This window comes from Pogoniulus pusillus, chromosome 23 (assembly GCF_015220805.1).
Source record: "Pogoniulus pusillus isolate bPogPus1 chromosome 23, bPogPus1.pri, whole genome shotgun sequence".
In the NCBI taxonomy this organism is placed as follows: Eukaryota; Metazoa; Chordata; class Aves; order Piciformes; family Lybiidae; genus Pogoniulus; species Pogoniulus pusillus.
The window spans coordinates 765,073-778,930 of record NC_087286.1 but is presented as its reverse complement, the minus strand read 5'-3'; the positions used below and the strand labels follow the sequence as shown (position 1 = coordinate 778,930).

At 50.0% G+C, this 13,858-nt stretch overlaps 1 long non-coding RNA gene across 1 annotated transcript; it reads right to left on the bottom strand.

The window, feature by feature from the left end:
* Nucleotides 1-2,011: 2,011 nt before the first annotated feature.
* LOC135185786 (uncharacterized) lies at nucleotides 2,012-13,360 on the bottom strand. Its single transcript, XR_010306617.1, has 3 exons — nucleotides 13,269-13,360; nucleotides 11,922-11,998; nucleotides 2,012-2,571 (listed from the first exon to the last, which is right to left on the bottom strand). It is a non-coding gene; the product is annotated as an uncharacterized LOC135185786 (long non-coding RNA).
* Nucleotides 13,361-13,858: the final 498 nt, after the last annotated feature.

Genomic DNA, 13,858 nt, shown 5'->3' with positions numbered 1-13,858 from the left:
CTTACCCCAGACATTGCCTTGTGCCCAAGGCAGAATGGAGGGTTGGCATGGGGGGTTAGGAAGCAAAGTGGATTAATCAGAGAGACGGAAGATGAGGTTAGAGAGAAATGCAGCTCAAAATCCCAGGCTGTGCCTGAATGCCTTATCTCTGTTTATACTCTTGTTCTTATACATTTCAGCAAGCCTATGAGTGAAGTAGACACCACCCTTGTTTCCCTTTCACAGCCTGTAAGCTAGTTCTTCTCACCTAAGCATTCTAGCTAGCTTCAAACTAGCAGACTCTTGCTTCAGAGTATTCTCCCTAGTTTCAGAGCAGATGGAGCCATTCACTGACAGGCAGTACTGCATCACCAGTGTCCAATAATTAATAATTAACTTGGCATTTCATCATTTGTTATAAAAATCATCACGCACTCATTTACTGCTGCTAGGAACCCAACAGGCAATTCCAGCTGTCTGCTCTAGCTTGGCTTCAGTTCCTGTGCTTAATGTACTTATGGTACAGCATTTTCTTTCTGCAGCAGGACTCCAGCAAAACCCACAGAAAACACTGCCCCTTCTCTTCCCCACACTCTGCTGTCACACCTTTGCTGTGTCAGTAAGGACAGCACAACTCTGGTGCAAGGTGGCTGAAGTTTCCTGCCTTTCTGATGCACCTCTGCTAGAGCCAGGGAAATGCCTCCGGGCAGCAGCAGGAGGCTCCTGTTTAACTATCTTCAAGCCAAACCAAGACTGTAGCATGGTACCACCTCATGCTGTTTTGCAGCCAACACATGAACCCACCAGGTTCACGACCCTCTGGGGACTAGCAGTAGGACTAGAGCATAATTACACAGGCAGTCAGGACGCTTCTGCAGCACAGTGTCCAGGGCCTCCTTCCCTTAGAATCACAGAATGGGCTGACTTGGAAGGGAGCTCCAGAGCTCATCCAGTCCAAACCCCTGCACTCAGCAGGGACATCCTCCACTAGGGCAGCTTGCCCACAGCCCTGCCCAGCCTCACCTGGAATGTCTCCAGGTGATGGGGCCCCAACCACCATTCTGGGCAACCTGTTGCAGGGTTCCAGCAGCCTCCTGCTGCAGAACTTGTTCCTCACAGCCAAAATCCATCTGCTCTGCTCTACTTTGCAGGCGTTGCCCTCGTCCTGTCCCTGCAGGCCTTTGGCAACAGTCTCTCTTCAGTCTGCTTGTAGCCCCTTCAGGCACTGGCAGGTTGCCATTGCTCCTCATCCTATCCCAGGACCATAACCAAGGCAGTCTCTGAGAGTTCCAAATGCTTCTGACCACAGTGGCCACAGCAGGGCACAACACATTTTCACACACAATCCCATTTCCAAAGTGGGTTTGCACCAGGCTAATTCAGAGCTCAGGACAAGTACCCAGAGACCTTATTCACCTACAGATGCATCTGATCTTCATGGAGCTGGGCTAGCTCCACTTTAGCTTGTGACCTAAAGTATCTACCAGTGCAGCAAAGTGACTGAGACATTTTGAGGGATGGAGGAAAGCAAGAGCTAAAATTACGCTTGCAGTTTTCCATGACAGATTTTTGCCTGTTTCAGATCCGTCTGTGCACACTAATTGGATACAGCTAACTATGCAGTTAATGAAGACCCTGCTGATGCAGGGTCTAATTGTACAAGTCTCCAGAAGAGCTCGGACAGCACAGGCCAGGTTTGGTTTAGGGCATCAGGACAAAGGCCCTTTCTAGAGAGTTCAGCGATAACACCAGTGCAGGCTCTTCCAGTTGGAAGAGACTTCAATGATCACCCAGCCCAAGCCTCCTCCCAGCACTGCAGCCTCAGCACTAAGCCATGTCCCTAAGCACAGCTCCACAGGCTGCTGCAACACCTCCAGGCTGCAGCACTGCAGCACTGCCCTGGGCAGACACTGCCAATGCTTGAGAAGCCTTCCAGGGCAGAAAGATTCCCTAAGGTGCAGCCTGAGCCTTCACGATTGACTGTCTGCACCACACCTCATACAGCTTTGCTGCTGAAATGTCTGGAGCCCTCTGCAAAATGTGATGGTTTAGCTCCATCTCCTTGAGTTTCATCTAGAAATGATTGATGCTGGTTTAAAAACCAAAGCAAACCAGCACATGTCTCTCTCTGCAACATCTCTAACCCTAAGGGGAGATGCTGAGAAAACCCTCTGAGCAGCAGCCAGGTGCTGATAGTCTGAGACCCTAAAGGAGAGCCCAAGCTATATGACTTCTCTCAAACCCCACCCCAGGAAGGGGGCACCCCTCTCCCAAGGTGGCTGGGGGAACCCTCGCCTTGCCACTGTGGAGTGGGTAGCCCTGGAGCCATGCAGCAGAGCTCCACACTGCAGAGCAAGTCCTTCACTTACTCAGGCACTGTGGGCAGGAGCAGCCATCCCGGCAGCTCCCCAGCTGCTCCCACTCCTGCTTTGATGCTTTTAGTGAAAGGAGCTCCCTGAGACAGCAGTGTCTCAGGTTTGGGGTGTGTGTTGTTCGGAGCTGTGGAAGAGCCTCTTCGAATCAGCCTGGTTCCAGTGTATTCTGCCAGTTCAGACAAGCTCTGCAGACTTTGGATTCCAGCTTTTTCTTAGCCTGCAGGCAAATTAGAAACACAGGCACATTTCAGGAGACTGGAAATCTCAGAGGGACAACTAAAGGGAGCTGAAATGCTTTCACAGCTCAGTCACACCGAGGGATGCTACCTTTATTCAAATAACCTTTACGTAAGTGCTCATTTGTACAGCCTGTGAGATGTCAAAGCCGTCGAGATGATCACCCAAATGTCACTTCTGCTGCCTTCAACAGACTCTGCTCCAGACCCCAGGAGACCCCGTGGCCCTCTGGGGACAGCCGTGTCTTGCTGCAGGAGTCAGAAGGGGAGGTGGGCTAGGAGCGCCCCGGGAAAGGCACCTGCACTGATCTCCAGGCTACTCCCTGTCATAGTTCTCTCAGGGGGATTAGATGCAGAACAGGCTCCCTGAAGAGCACTCAGCAGGCAGCCTGTGACTTGAACCACTGCAGGGCTTCTCGCTTGGGTTGTCACCAAAGACTAACAACCAACATTTGCCCTTTTGCTTGAGGCTGCTTCGTGTCTTCTAACCAAACGGATCTCTCAATCACAGCAGATTAATGTCACTTTGCTATACCCTGAGAAAAAGGAGGGTGGGGAAATGTGTTTTAATTCTCTCATAAAGGCCACCATGCAAGAAGTGACCATGAGGAAGCTGCACCCCCTGCCTGCCCCTCTGCTCTGACCATCAGGGGCTGTGTTTAAGTCCCCTGTAACAAAGGGGACTGTGTCCTGCACAGTGACAGAGGTGGGCAACAGAGCTCTAAACAGCAGCAAGCCCATCAAAGGGGCTTTTATCACAACTGCCCAATCTCATTACAATGTCAGCAACTGCATGCAACTTGTAGCCCACAGCCCTGCCAGAGCAGGCACTGAGTCCTTTTGGAAGGCTGCTGGTTGGATGTAGTGACCTGCTGCACAAGCACTGACTCACAGGATCACAGAACCCATGCGGTCGGAGGAGACCTCCTCAAAGAGCATCCAGCCCAACTCTCAACCCAGCACTGAAGGGTCTCCACTCTTCTGCCTTTCATCCTGTGAGAAGTGATGAGGCTTGAGAACGCAGCAGTGAAACCATTTCAATTTGATTCTTGGAGGTTTGGTCATAAACCAGCATCAAGGTCCCCCCTGGAGGCTGTTTATATCCTCACCTTATTCTCAGCCCCGCTGCAGGGCTTACTGCATTTGACGGGACCAGGGACACAGGTGTGGTGGTCAGAGGCTAACTGGAATGTTTTGATCATTGGTTGTGAAAAGGAAATAATGCTGAAGTCTCTCTCGCTTGTTGCTTTGCTGAGAGGGACAAAAGTGTCCCACTCTGCTCTGGGGCACTGGCTCTGCTCGCCTCCCCCTCGCTCCCGGCTAACAGGCAGCAGCCTAAGCTTTGCTGGTTGATGCATTTGTCTCCTGGGAAAGTAGAGGGAGAAAGAGAGGGAAGCTTTGAGCCCCTCTGGGCAGTGTCCTTTGTCCAGGAGGGAGTTTGGCCCTCTGTTATTTCCAGTTTGTCTATAACTGCAAGGCCTGTAAGTGCATCATGTCTGCACACTTGTGAAGTGAGCTGTGCTGGAAATAGGGCTGCAGCTCACTTCCAAGCCATCCAAGCTGCTCTGCTGCATTTCATTGTGTGGAAGCTCCTAACCCACCACAGCAGGGAACTGCTCTGCTTGTCTGCCACGTCCCTGCCCACCCTCGGTGTCTGCGCAGCCACGAAGGACAGCGGCTGAGGGAGGCTGAGGGTGCCTGCCACCAGCATTGCAGCCTGGCTCCGGAGTGGTGGCAGAGCCAACCATGGCACACTCTGCAGACAGCAGCTCTGGGCACCTCAGAGGTGCCCAGGGCGAGTGGGTGCACTCGAACTTCCCCCAGGTATTTGTGACCAAAGGCAATGGCAGCTACACAGAAGCCTCTCCCATGTCTCCTCTCCCACAGGCTGGAATACTCTTTTTTTTGCATGTTGATTCTCAACTTGGTTCCAGGGAAGAAACAGATTGAGGAAGCACAAGCAATAACCACAGCTCCCAGCCACTTCTTGCTGTCTGTTCTGTTCCTGCCCTTCTGATCTATGCTAATTACTAAACTTCGAGTACGCACTTGAAATTTTCTGTGGGCAATGTGACTCTCTTCACATAAAAATGGGTGCCAGAAATTCTTTTCCAACTCAGGCACGGAGAATGACATTTAATGTAAGTGTTTAATCATTATTAATTGCTTTGGTATTCACTGGAAGCCGGATGGGTTCATCTGAGTGTGCAGCATCATGTCTGAGAAGGCTCTGAATGAGCAGAGAGACCAGAGCAGTCAGGAAGCAAAGCAAAGCCTTCTAGGAATGGAACTCAATCCACTGAGCTGCAGGCTGGAGCTAACTGAAAATTCCATTCCTCCTAAGATACCTTCACAAAACCACTCCATATCCCTGCAGAGTTCCATTGGAAACCTGAACCCATTGCCCTCGTCCTGTCCCAGCAGCCCTTTGCAAACAGTCTCTCTGCAACCTTCTTGTAGCCCCTTCAGGTCCTGGCAGGTTGCTCTTAGGTCTGCCTGGAGTCTTCTCTTCTGCAGGCTGCACACCCTCAGCTCCCTCAGCCTGTCCTCATAACAGAGCTGCTTCAAGTCCCTGAGCAATTTCATGGCCTACTCTGGATCCTCTCCACCAGGTCCATGTCCTTGCTGTGCTGAGGGCTCCAGAGCTGGACCCAGCAGTGCAGGTGAGGTCTCAGCAGAGCAGAGCAGAGGGGCAGGATCTCCTTTCTCCATCTCTGGCCACACTGCTCTGGATGCAGCCCAGGCTGCCCTTGGCCTTCTGTGCTGCCAGCTCACACTGCCTGCTCCTGTCCAGCTTCTCCCCTACCAGCACCTCCAAGTACTTTTCCTCAGGGCTGCTTTCATCCCCTCCTCCTCCAGCCTGCATTGACAGTGAGGATTGTTCCAGTCTAGCTGCGAGCCACCTCTGCAGGCTGTCCATGTCCCTCTGGATGCCAGCCTGTCCTTCTGGCACATCAACAGCACCACTCAGCTTGGTGCCATCTACAAATTTGCTGCTGGTGCCTGGACCTCAATGTCTGATGGGCCTCAAAGGTCATCTTGCCCAACCCCACTGCAGGCAGCAGGGATACCTAACCAAAAGCAAGCAGCCAACTCCAGCCCAGGCAGAACTGCAGCAGGTTGTCAAGCCAATTGGAAAAGACCTGTAAGGGAATGTGATGTCTGACAGCCTCACCACGGAGCTCACCACAGGGACCCTTGTGAGTCCAGGCAAAATCTGTGAGTCCAGTCTGGGACTTGTGCCACAGCACCAGTGGTGACAGTGGTGACTGACTGCCACCCGGAGCTGGGTTCTACACTGGTTTGTCTCTCTTGGTATCAATTTCAGTTTATTGTTATCCTTTTCATTACACTTTCATTTCTTTCTTTCCCACCCCATCAGCCTCTCTGCCTTGTTCCCATTCTCTCCCCTGTGGGAAGGCAGAGGGGTCCATAGAGAGCCTCTGGCACTCAGTTAGTGGCCAGCCCAGCCCTGACCCTTGACATTATGCTACTTAATCACATATAAAGGTTATTTTGAACCAGGCAGAAGGATTCAAATAGCAAAGTTTATATATTCTGTTAGAAAATACAGAGATGTTTTGCTCTGCTGGCTCGGAGCAGCTGAAGGAACAAGCACAATGACATTTTCAAGTAGAAAGAAATCTGGCAAAAGGCAACGGGGGATGTGAATTCTCCCTCTCAAATTAGAGCAGCGTTTGAAAATATCTGCCTTTAGCTCTCCACTTCTACATTCGCTGATGGAATTCCTGATACAATTGGAGTTCTGCTCAGCCCTTCCAAAAGTTCACCACTGGAGCTGGTAGGAATTTTCTCTGGTGAAAGAGTTTTATGCCAACTGCTCAAAAGCCAGAAGTCTATGCAAACAACCAGCAGTGCTTCTGTGCTTTGAACAGAGAATTCTCTGCTAAGGACAAAAATCAGAAAGAAAAATAGTAAAAAACCCCAAACAACCAAACCAAACTCCAAGCCCCAAGTGATTCTGAGCTAATATTTGCATTCTAGCCCTTTCCTCTCAGATGAGTGGCCAAAATCCTGTGTTTTCACTCATTCTGGGGTGAGCAAAACCAGCAACAGAATTGCCAGGGCTGTGCCCTCCCCCCCCCCCCAGTTTGTATGGTGTGACTTTTGCTTTTAAACCCGAGACAGGGAACAAGCTTCCCCTTTCGTGCCCCTGCTCACATTCCCTATCTTTCTGTCCTGCATGAGAAGCACTCTGTCTGGTTCTCTCATTTCTCTGGTTTGAAAACAGGGGAACTTGCTCGGGTCCATCCCCAGGTGGAACAGGCAATCAAGAAAACCTTTCCAAGGAGGCTGAAAAACATTTCGTGTTTGGACTTCCTGGAGAGCAACTCCACAAAGAAGGACTTTAGGGTCCTGGTGGGCAGTAAGTTCTCCATGGGACAGCAAGGAGCCCTGGTAGCCAAGAAGGTTAATGCTATCCTGGGCTGCATGAAGAAAAATGTAGCCAGCAGTCATGGGAGGTTCTCCTGCCCCTCTACCCTGCCCTGATGAGACCATATTGTGTCTGGTTCTGGGGTACCCAGTTCCAGAGAGACAGGGAACTACTGGAGAGAGGCCAACAGAGAGCTATGAGGGTGATGAAGGGACTGGAACGTCTGTGTGATGAGGGAAGGCTGAAAGCCCTGGGGGGAGGGGGGTGCTTAGCCAGGGGGAGAGAAGGCCGAGAGGGGACCTGCTCAGTGCCTGTCAGTATCTGAGGAGTGGGTGTCAGGAGGATGGAGCCAGGCTCTTGCCAGTGATAGCCACTGGGAGGACAAGGGGCAATGGATGTAAACTCAATCACAGGATTGAAGTTTCACCTTGACACAAGGGAAGAATTCTTCACTGAGAGGTTGCTGGAGCCTGGAGCAGGCTGCCCGGAGAGACTTTCCAAGGCCACCTGGATGTGTTCCTGTGTGCCCTGCCCTGGGTGATGCTGCCTTGGCAACGAGGTTGGACTGGATGCTCTCTGGAGGTCCCTTACCACTCTGTGATTCTATGATTTAGGTACAGAAACTAGGAGACAAGAAATTGTGGCTCTGAAGATCAGTGTTTCTCACCCAGAAAAAGGAGCTGTGACGAGCAGCACCATATTAAACACAGAGGAGGTAGAAGATTCTTAGCAAGTTTCCATCTTTTAAAATTAGCCCTTCCATAGGCTTAAACCATGTTATTTTTAAAGCAAATATGCCCTGTTCACATACTAAGAGGATCTGTAATTATTCATCAGGCTGCTGTCAGAGGCTCTGGGCTCTCAGCGAAAAGCAATAGAGAAAGAAACTGGGGGGGTATTCAGGAGGACAGAGCAAAAGGAGGTCGGGGGCTGCATGTACATAAACACAGACAAATGTCAAGTAACAAACATGATGAAACTCAATGTTTAGCACTGCAAAATACAGTCTTGGACTGACAGAAGATGTTTGGTTATCAGAAACATGACCATCTGCAGGCCATGTTTGGATGAAGCTTTAATACTAGAGGAACAAAGCTGGTGAAGAGCCTGAGGAGAGACTGAGGGAGCTGGGGATGGTTAGTGTGAGGAAGAGGAGGCTGAGGGCAGACCTCATTGCTTCCTACAACTACCTGAAGGGACATTGTGGAGAGGCTGCTGCTGGGCTCTTCTCACAGGGAACTGGAGACAGAACAAGGGGGAATGGCCTCAAGCTGAGGCTGGGGAGGGTTAGATTGGACATGAGGAAAACGTTTTTCAGGGAGAGAGTGTTCAGGGACTGGAATGAGCTGCCCAGAGAGGTGCTGGAGTCACCCAGCCTGGCTGTGTTTCAGGGTGGTTTGGATGTGGTGCTTGGGGCTATGGTTTAAGGTGAATCTTGTAGAGCAGGGCTCTAGGTTGGGCTTGGTGCTCCCGAGGGGCTGTGCCAGCCTGCATGGTGCTGTGCTCCTGTGAGTAAACTGTGGTGGTTTGGCTGTAACCTGCCCCCCCACACTTTAGAAAGAACCCCAGCTAACTCAGCTGGGCTCTGGGAATATAAATGAAGCTAGCTATTTACAGCAGCACAATATACAAGCAGCTATTTACAGTCTATACAGTTATAGACAGAAATAGACAAAGTAGAAGTAATACAGAAACACAACTCCCCACCCAGAAACCTGAGTCCCCAGGAGGGGCTCTCAACCGCCCCTGCACCTTCCCCCTGCTCCTCTCAACCTTACCCCAGTCCTAAGAAGAAAAGAGGTTCAGCCAAGAGGTTAAGAAGCAAGGTTAGTGGCAGTGAGGTTAGGAAGCTGCAGCTGAGTCCAGAAGCCAGCCAGAAAGTGAAAACAAAAAATGGAGAAAGTGTTATCTAATGTTTACATTCTTCTTCAGCAAGACTGAGGGAAGGAGACATCACCAATGTTTTTCTTTCATAGCCAATTATCTACTTTCTCTTACCAAAACATTCTAGCCTGCTTCAAACTAGCACAGTAAACAAACAAACAAAAGCCAAACAAACCAATGGTTGTGTCTGTCCTGTATTCCAGTCATCAAAGGTAAGGCTCTAACTGAGCAGGATGAAAGGGGGTGGGAGGAGAAGGGAAAGTACAAAAAGATGATAGAACCGTAGAATGGGCTGGATTGGAAGTGACCTCCAAAGGTTGTCCAGTCCAACCCCCTCTGCACTCAGCAGGGACATCCTCAACTAGATCAGGTTGCCCAGAGTGCTGTCGAGCCTCATCTTGAATATCTCCAGGGTCGGGGCACAACCACTTCCCTGGGCAACCTGTTGCAGTGTTCCAGCAGCCTCAGCTTAGCTCTGTTTGGGTTTCCAGAGCCCAGCTCTAGTATCCAGCAGTAGATGCACTGCCACCTTCCAGAGATCCACCGCCTCACTGATGTGTTGAAGAGCTGCTAGCAGAAGGCACCAGACAAGTGCAGAGTGCTGGCACTGCAGCAGAGCAAGGGAAAGCAATTAGCAGACTGCAGGAGCCTTATGAAGCAGAGAATTTTGTCTCAACATTTGAACATCACAATCACAAGTTGGGTTGAGCGCCTGTGACTCATGGGTAAGTGCATTCAAACCAAGAGGAGAATATTTTGCTCTCTCCTTTAGTAAATTGATGCAGTCATTAGTTACTCTTGCTTGTTAAAGGTTGGAGTGTTGTTTCCAAGCTGAGTTTGCCTAGCTCAGCTGAAGTGTTTCTAGGCTTTCAGATGAAGGGCCCAGTACAAGAGGTACCTCTGCTGCAGGGACAGGCAGCTACCCCTGAGAAACACTCTGGAAACTGATGCACTGAGCTTCGAGGCTCTCTTCTCAGGTGTCCCTTGGCTCTCCTCTAACTGCCCAGAGCCCTTGCTGTCTTTTGCAGCTGCCTCTCTGTAGAGACAAGGATGGGCAGGAATGGTGAAACAAGGCTTGGCTCACCCTCACTACAGATTTTAGGTAATCCTGTCTTCCTACTTCTCTTGGATGCTGCAGGGGTGAGGGGGCAGGAATTGCACTTCTGTCTTGCATTTGGCATCAGACTGGGGACTTGACTTCTCCTGATTCCCTGCTGGGATTCCTATGTCATTTCCAGCATGATGACACCACACTCTCACCTCAACAGCACAAGACTTTGCACAAGTCTAGGCACAAGACTTTGCATGGGGGTGAACCAAAACAACATTTTATAACTTACCTATAGCACAAACTCTACAAGGAGTGGCCAAGAGAGATGGAGATGTGCAGCCTGGAGGAGGCTCAGGGGGAACATTATCACTGTCTCTCTACAGCTACCTGAAAGGAGGTTGTGGCCAGGTGGGGTTGGTCGTTACTCTCAGGCAACCAGGGACAGAACAAGAGGACACAGCCTCAAGCTGTGCCAGGGCAGGTTCAGGCTGGATGTTAGGAAGAAGTTCTTCACAGCAAGAGTGATTGGCATTGGAATGGGCTGCCCAGAGAGGTGGTGGAGGCACCATTCCTGGAGGTGTTTAGAAGGAGACTGGATGAGGCACTTAGTGCCAGGGTTTAGCTGATCCTGGGCTGCAGCAAGAGCAGTGTGGGCAGCAGGGCCAGGGAAGTGATCTTCCCACTCTGCTCCACACTGCCGAGACCCCACCGGGAGTACTGCATCCAGTTCTGGAGCCCCTGGGACAAGAGGAATATGAAGGTGCTGGAAGGTGTCCAGAGAAGGGCCACGAGGATGATCAGAGGGCTGAAGCTGCTTTGCTGTGAGGAAAGACTGAGGGAGTTGGATCTGTTTAGTCTGGAGAGGAGAAGGCTCCCAGGAGACCTTATTGTGACCTTTCAGTATCTGAAGGAGGCTACAAGAAAACTGGGGAGGGCCTTTTTAGGCTGTCAGGTAGTGATAGGACTGGGAGCAATGGAACAAAGCTGGAGATGGGTAGATTCAGACTGGATGTGAGGAAGCAGTTCTTCCCCATGAGGGTGGTGAGAGCCCTGGTGAAAGCCCAGGGAGGTGGTGGAAGCCTTATCCCTGGAGGTGTTTAAGGCCAGGCTGGATGAGGCTCTGGGCAGCCTGATCTAGGGTAGGGTATCCCTGCCCATAGGAGGGGGGTTGGAACTGGATGATCCTTATGGTACCTTCCAACCCTGACTGATTCTGTGATAAGATACTGTTGGGTGATAGGTTTGACTTAATGATCTCAGAGGTCTTTTCCAGCCTGATTGATCCTGTGATTCTGTATCACTTAGCATATAACATTTATCCCACTGGGATTTTTCTATCTGCTACTTTTAGCACAGTGATTAAAACAAATAATTAGCAAGGCAGCTGAAGAGCAACAAGTCAAGAGCAGATAGCTTGTTCTTGCCAAGCAACTGGTTTCTACTTTGCTTGCAATTGTTCTGTGAGATTTACTAAGTAGCCAGGTTCTGGGTAACACAGGCAATGTGCAGCTCACCTTCTCCTGTGTGAAAAGTAAGGAGTTCTTTTAAAACAAAGACAGAAACAAATAAGTGGTTGTGGAAAGAACATTATTCTGAAAAGCTCCTGCCAGCCATTTTCTGTGCTCAGTGTCTGCCCTAAGAATTACAAAGTCTGTGTGTCTGTGGCCTAAACAGGCTGATGTTAATGTGTACATAGCCTGGTTTCAGCATGCAATTGCTGCTAATCATTTAATACGTCCTCATTAGCAGATGCACTTGGAAGCACAATGACTAAGGCTTCAGAAAGAGAAACCAACCCTGCACAATTTGCACTGCACAGAGATGATTTTCTGAAGCTTTCTTGTCCCATGTGACAAAAGATTTGTTCTGTTTTGTGGAGCTTTTTTCTGCTCAAGTGCCTTTAAGAGGAGACAATATGTGAAGGGAAAAATTCTAGCCAAGGATAAGAGTTAGAAAAGGTAAACACTGTGTTCAGTCCACCATGAGAGCAAGAACCAAACCTTTAGTCCAAGGTGTGTAGGAAATCCTCTTTGTTGGCATCCTCTGAAATGCAGACATCCTATACCAAGAGGCTGTTCTGAAAGGAGAAGGAAACAGACTTGTCCTGAAAATCTACAATAGAATGAGCTGGATCACAGCCAAAACGCCAATTGGCCTGGGGCAGAGGAAGTTTCTTGAGGCACTTCGTATTTCAGCTACTATTAGTCAATTGTGTCTATGTTTCCATGCTACAAATGAGACAATTTGCTTGTATTTGCTGCCTCAGCTGACAGGAACCAGCCCTGGTTTAACAGTCTGCCACAGAACAACACAAGGGGTGCAGGTTTAACCCAGCCAAGGCACCTTTTCTACACTGCCAAGGTGGTTTACCTGCTCTTGCTTCACCTGCCTAGTGGCACTGTGCAGACAGCTCCCATCTGAAACCCAAGAGCTGTGCAACAGTGCACCTCAAGCCTGTGTCATGCTCCAAGCCTTCAAGGTTAGAACATTTCACCCAAATCCATTACTAGGAACTTCTGAGCAGCATTTCTACACAATTTTTAGCAGAGACTTACAGCCTCAGAACTGTAGGACCGTTAGCAGCCTGGATCAAAGACCTTGTCTCTAAGCTAGCTACACCAAAGCAGGCTCCCAACAGCACAGTAAACTGCACCAACTACTTTCTGCTGCTTTCATGCACATCTGATAGGTTCTGTAGCTTTCATGGATTCACAGAATTATTTGGGTTGGACCTTAAAGATCATCTCTTTCCAACTCCCCTGTTATGGGCAGGGACACCTTCCACCAGCCCAGGTTGCTCAAGGCTTCATCCAACCTGGCCTTGAACACCTCCAGGGAGAGGGCATCCACAGCCTCCCTGGGCAACTTGTGCCAGTGTCTCACCACCTTCACTATAAAGAACTTTTCCTCATCTCCAGTCTAAATCTGCCCTCCTCAAGCTTCAATCCACTCTCTCCTCTATAACTACAAGCTTTTGTAAAAAGTCCCTCCCCAACTTTCTTGTATCAGTTCAATTTCCTAGAGAGAGCAGACACCTTCCCTGGTGCTTCAGTGCACCAAGACACAATGCTAACAGACTGAGAGCCTGAGAAAAATGATGCCACACTTGGACCCTGAAAGATTCAACAGCAGAGCTCTGAGCTGTGCTTTGCCTCACCCCCTCCCTGCTCTTGACCCATGTGTTCAGTGGCAGAGGAGTCAGCAGTGCCTTCACTGCCACTTCTGCAGCAAAATCTCACTTGGCTCTTATCAGAACAACCAAGTACAGAGGCAAATCGTAGCACTAGGCTCAGAATCTCACTCTCAAATCCTGAGCAGAACTACTGGTCGTGTCAGACTGTCCTTACCCCTTCTGGAGCATTTCACCAAACCCCAACTTTCAAACATGCTTCTGCTGATGCTTTAAAGCCAAGCCAGGAGACTCCTGCTGCTGCCTCTCTTCCAGCCCCTGCTGCAGGTGTAACAAACACCCTCACGTTTTAATTAAGAAAAATAGATCAGAGGGCTTTCAGCTGCACTGAGAAGTAGATTCCCTTCTGCAAATCAAACACAGGTGCATTCGGGAGTGTTTGTGCTGCTGATCGCCTGACAGGCATCTTCAGAGAAACTGTTCATGGGCCAAGCACTCAGGTGTAAGTTTGCACAACTAAGTGATGCCTGACACCTGCTGTAGTGTGGTTTTAGAAATACATCTATTTGAACCTGAAGTCCTGTCTGCTTCTTTGCCTGTCAGGCAGGGTGCCAGCTCCTGAGTCACATGAGAAAACCTCCTGTACCCTCAGAGGAGGCCACCAAGATGCTCAGAGGCTGCAGCAGCTCTGCTGTAAGGACAGGCTGAGAGAGTTGGGACTCTGCAGCCTGGAGAAGAGAAGGCTTCCAGGAGACCTTGGAGTCACCTTCCAGTATCTGAAGGGGTCCACTGGAGGGCTGGGGAGGG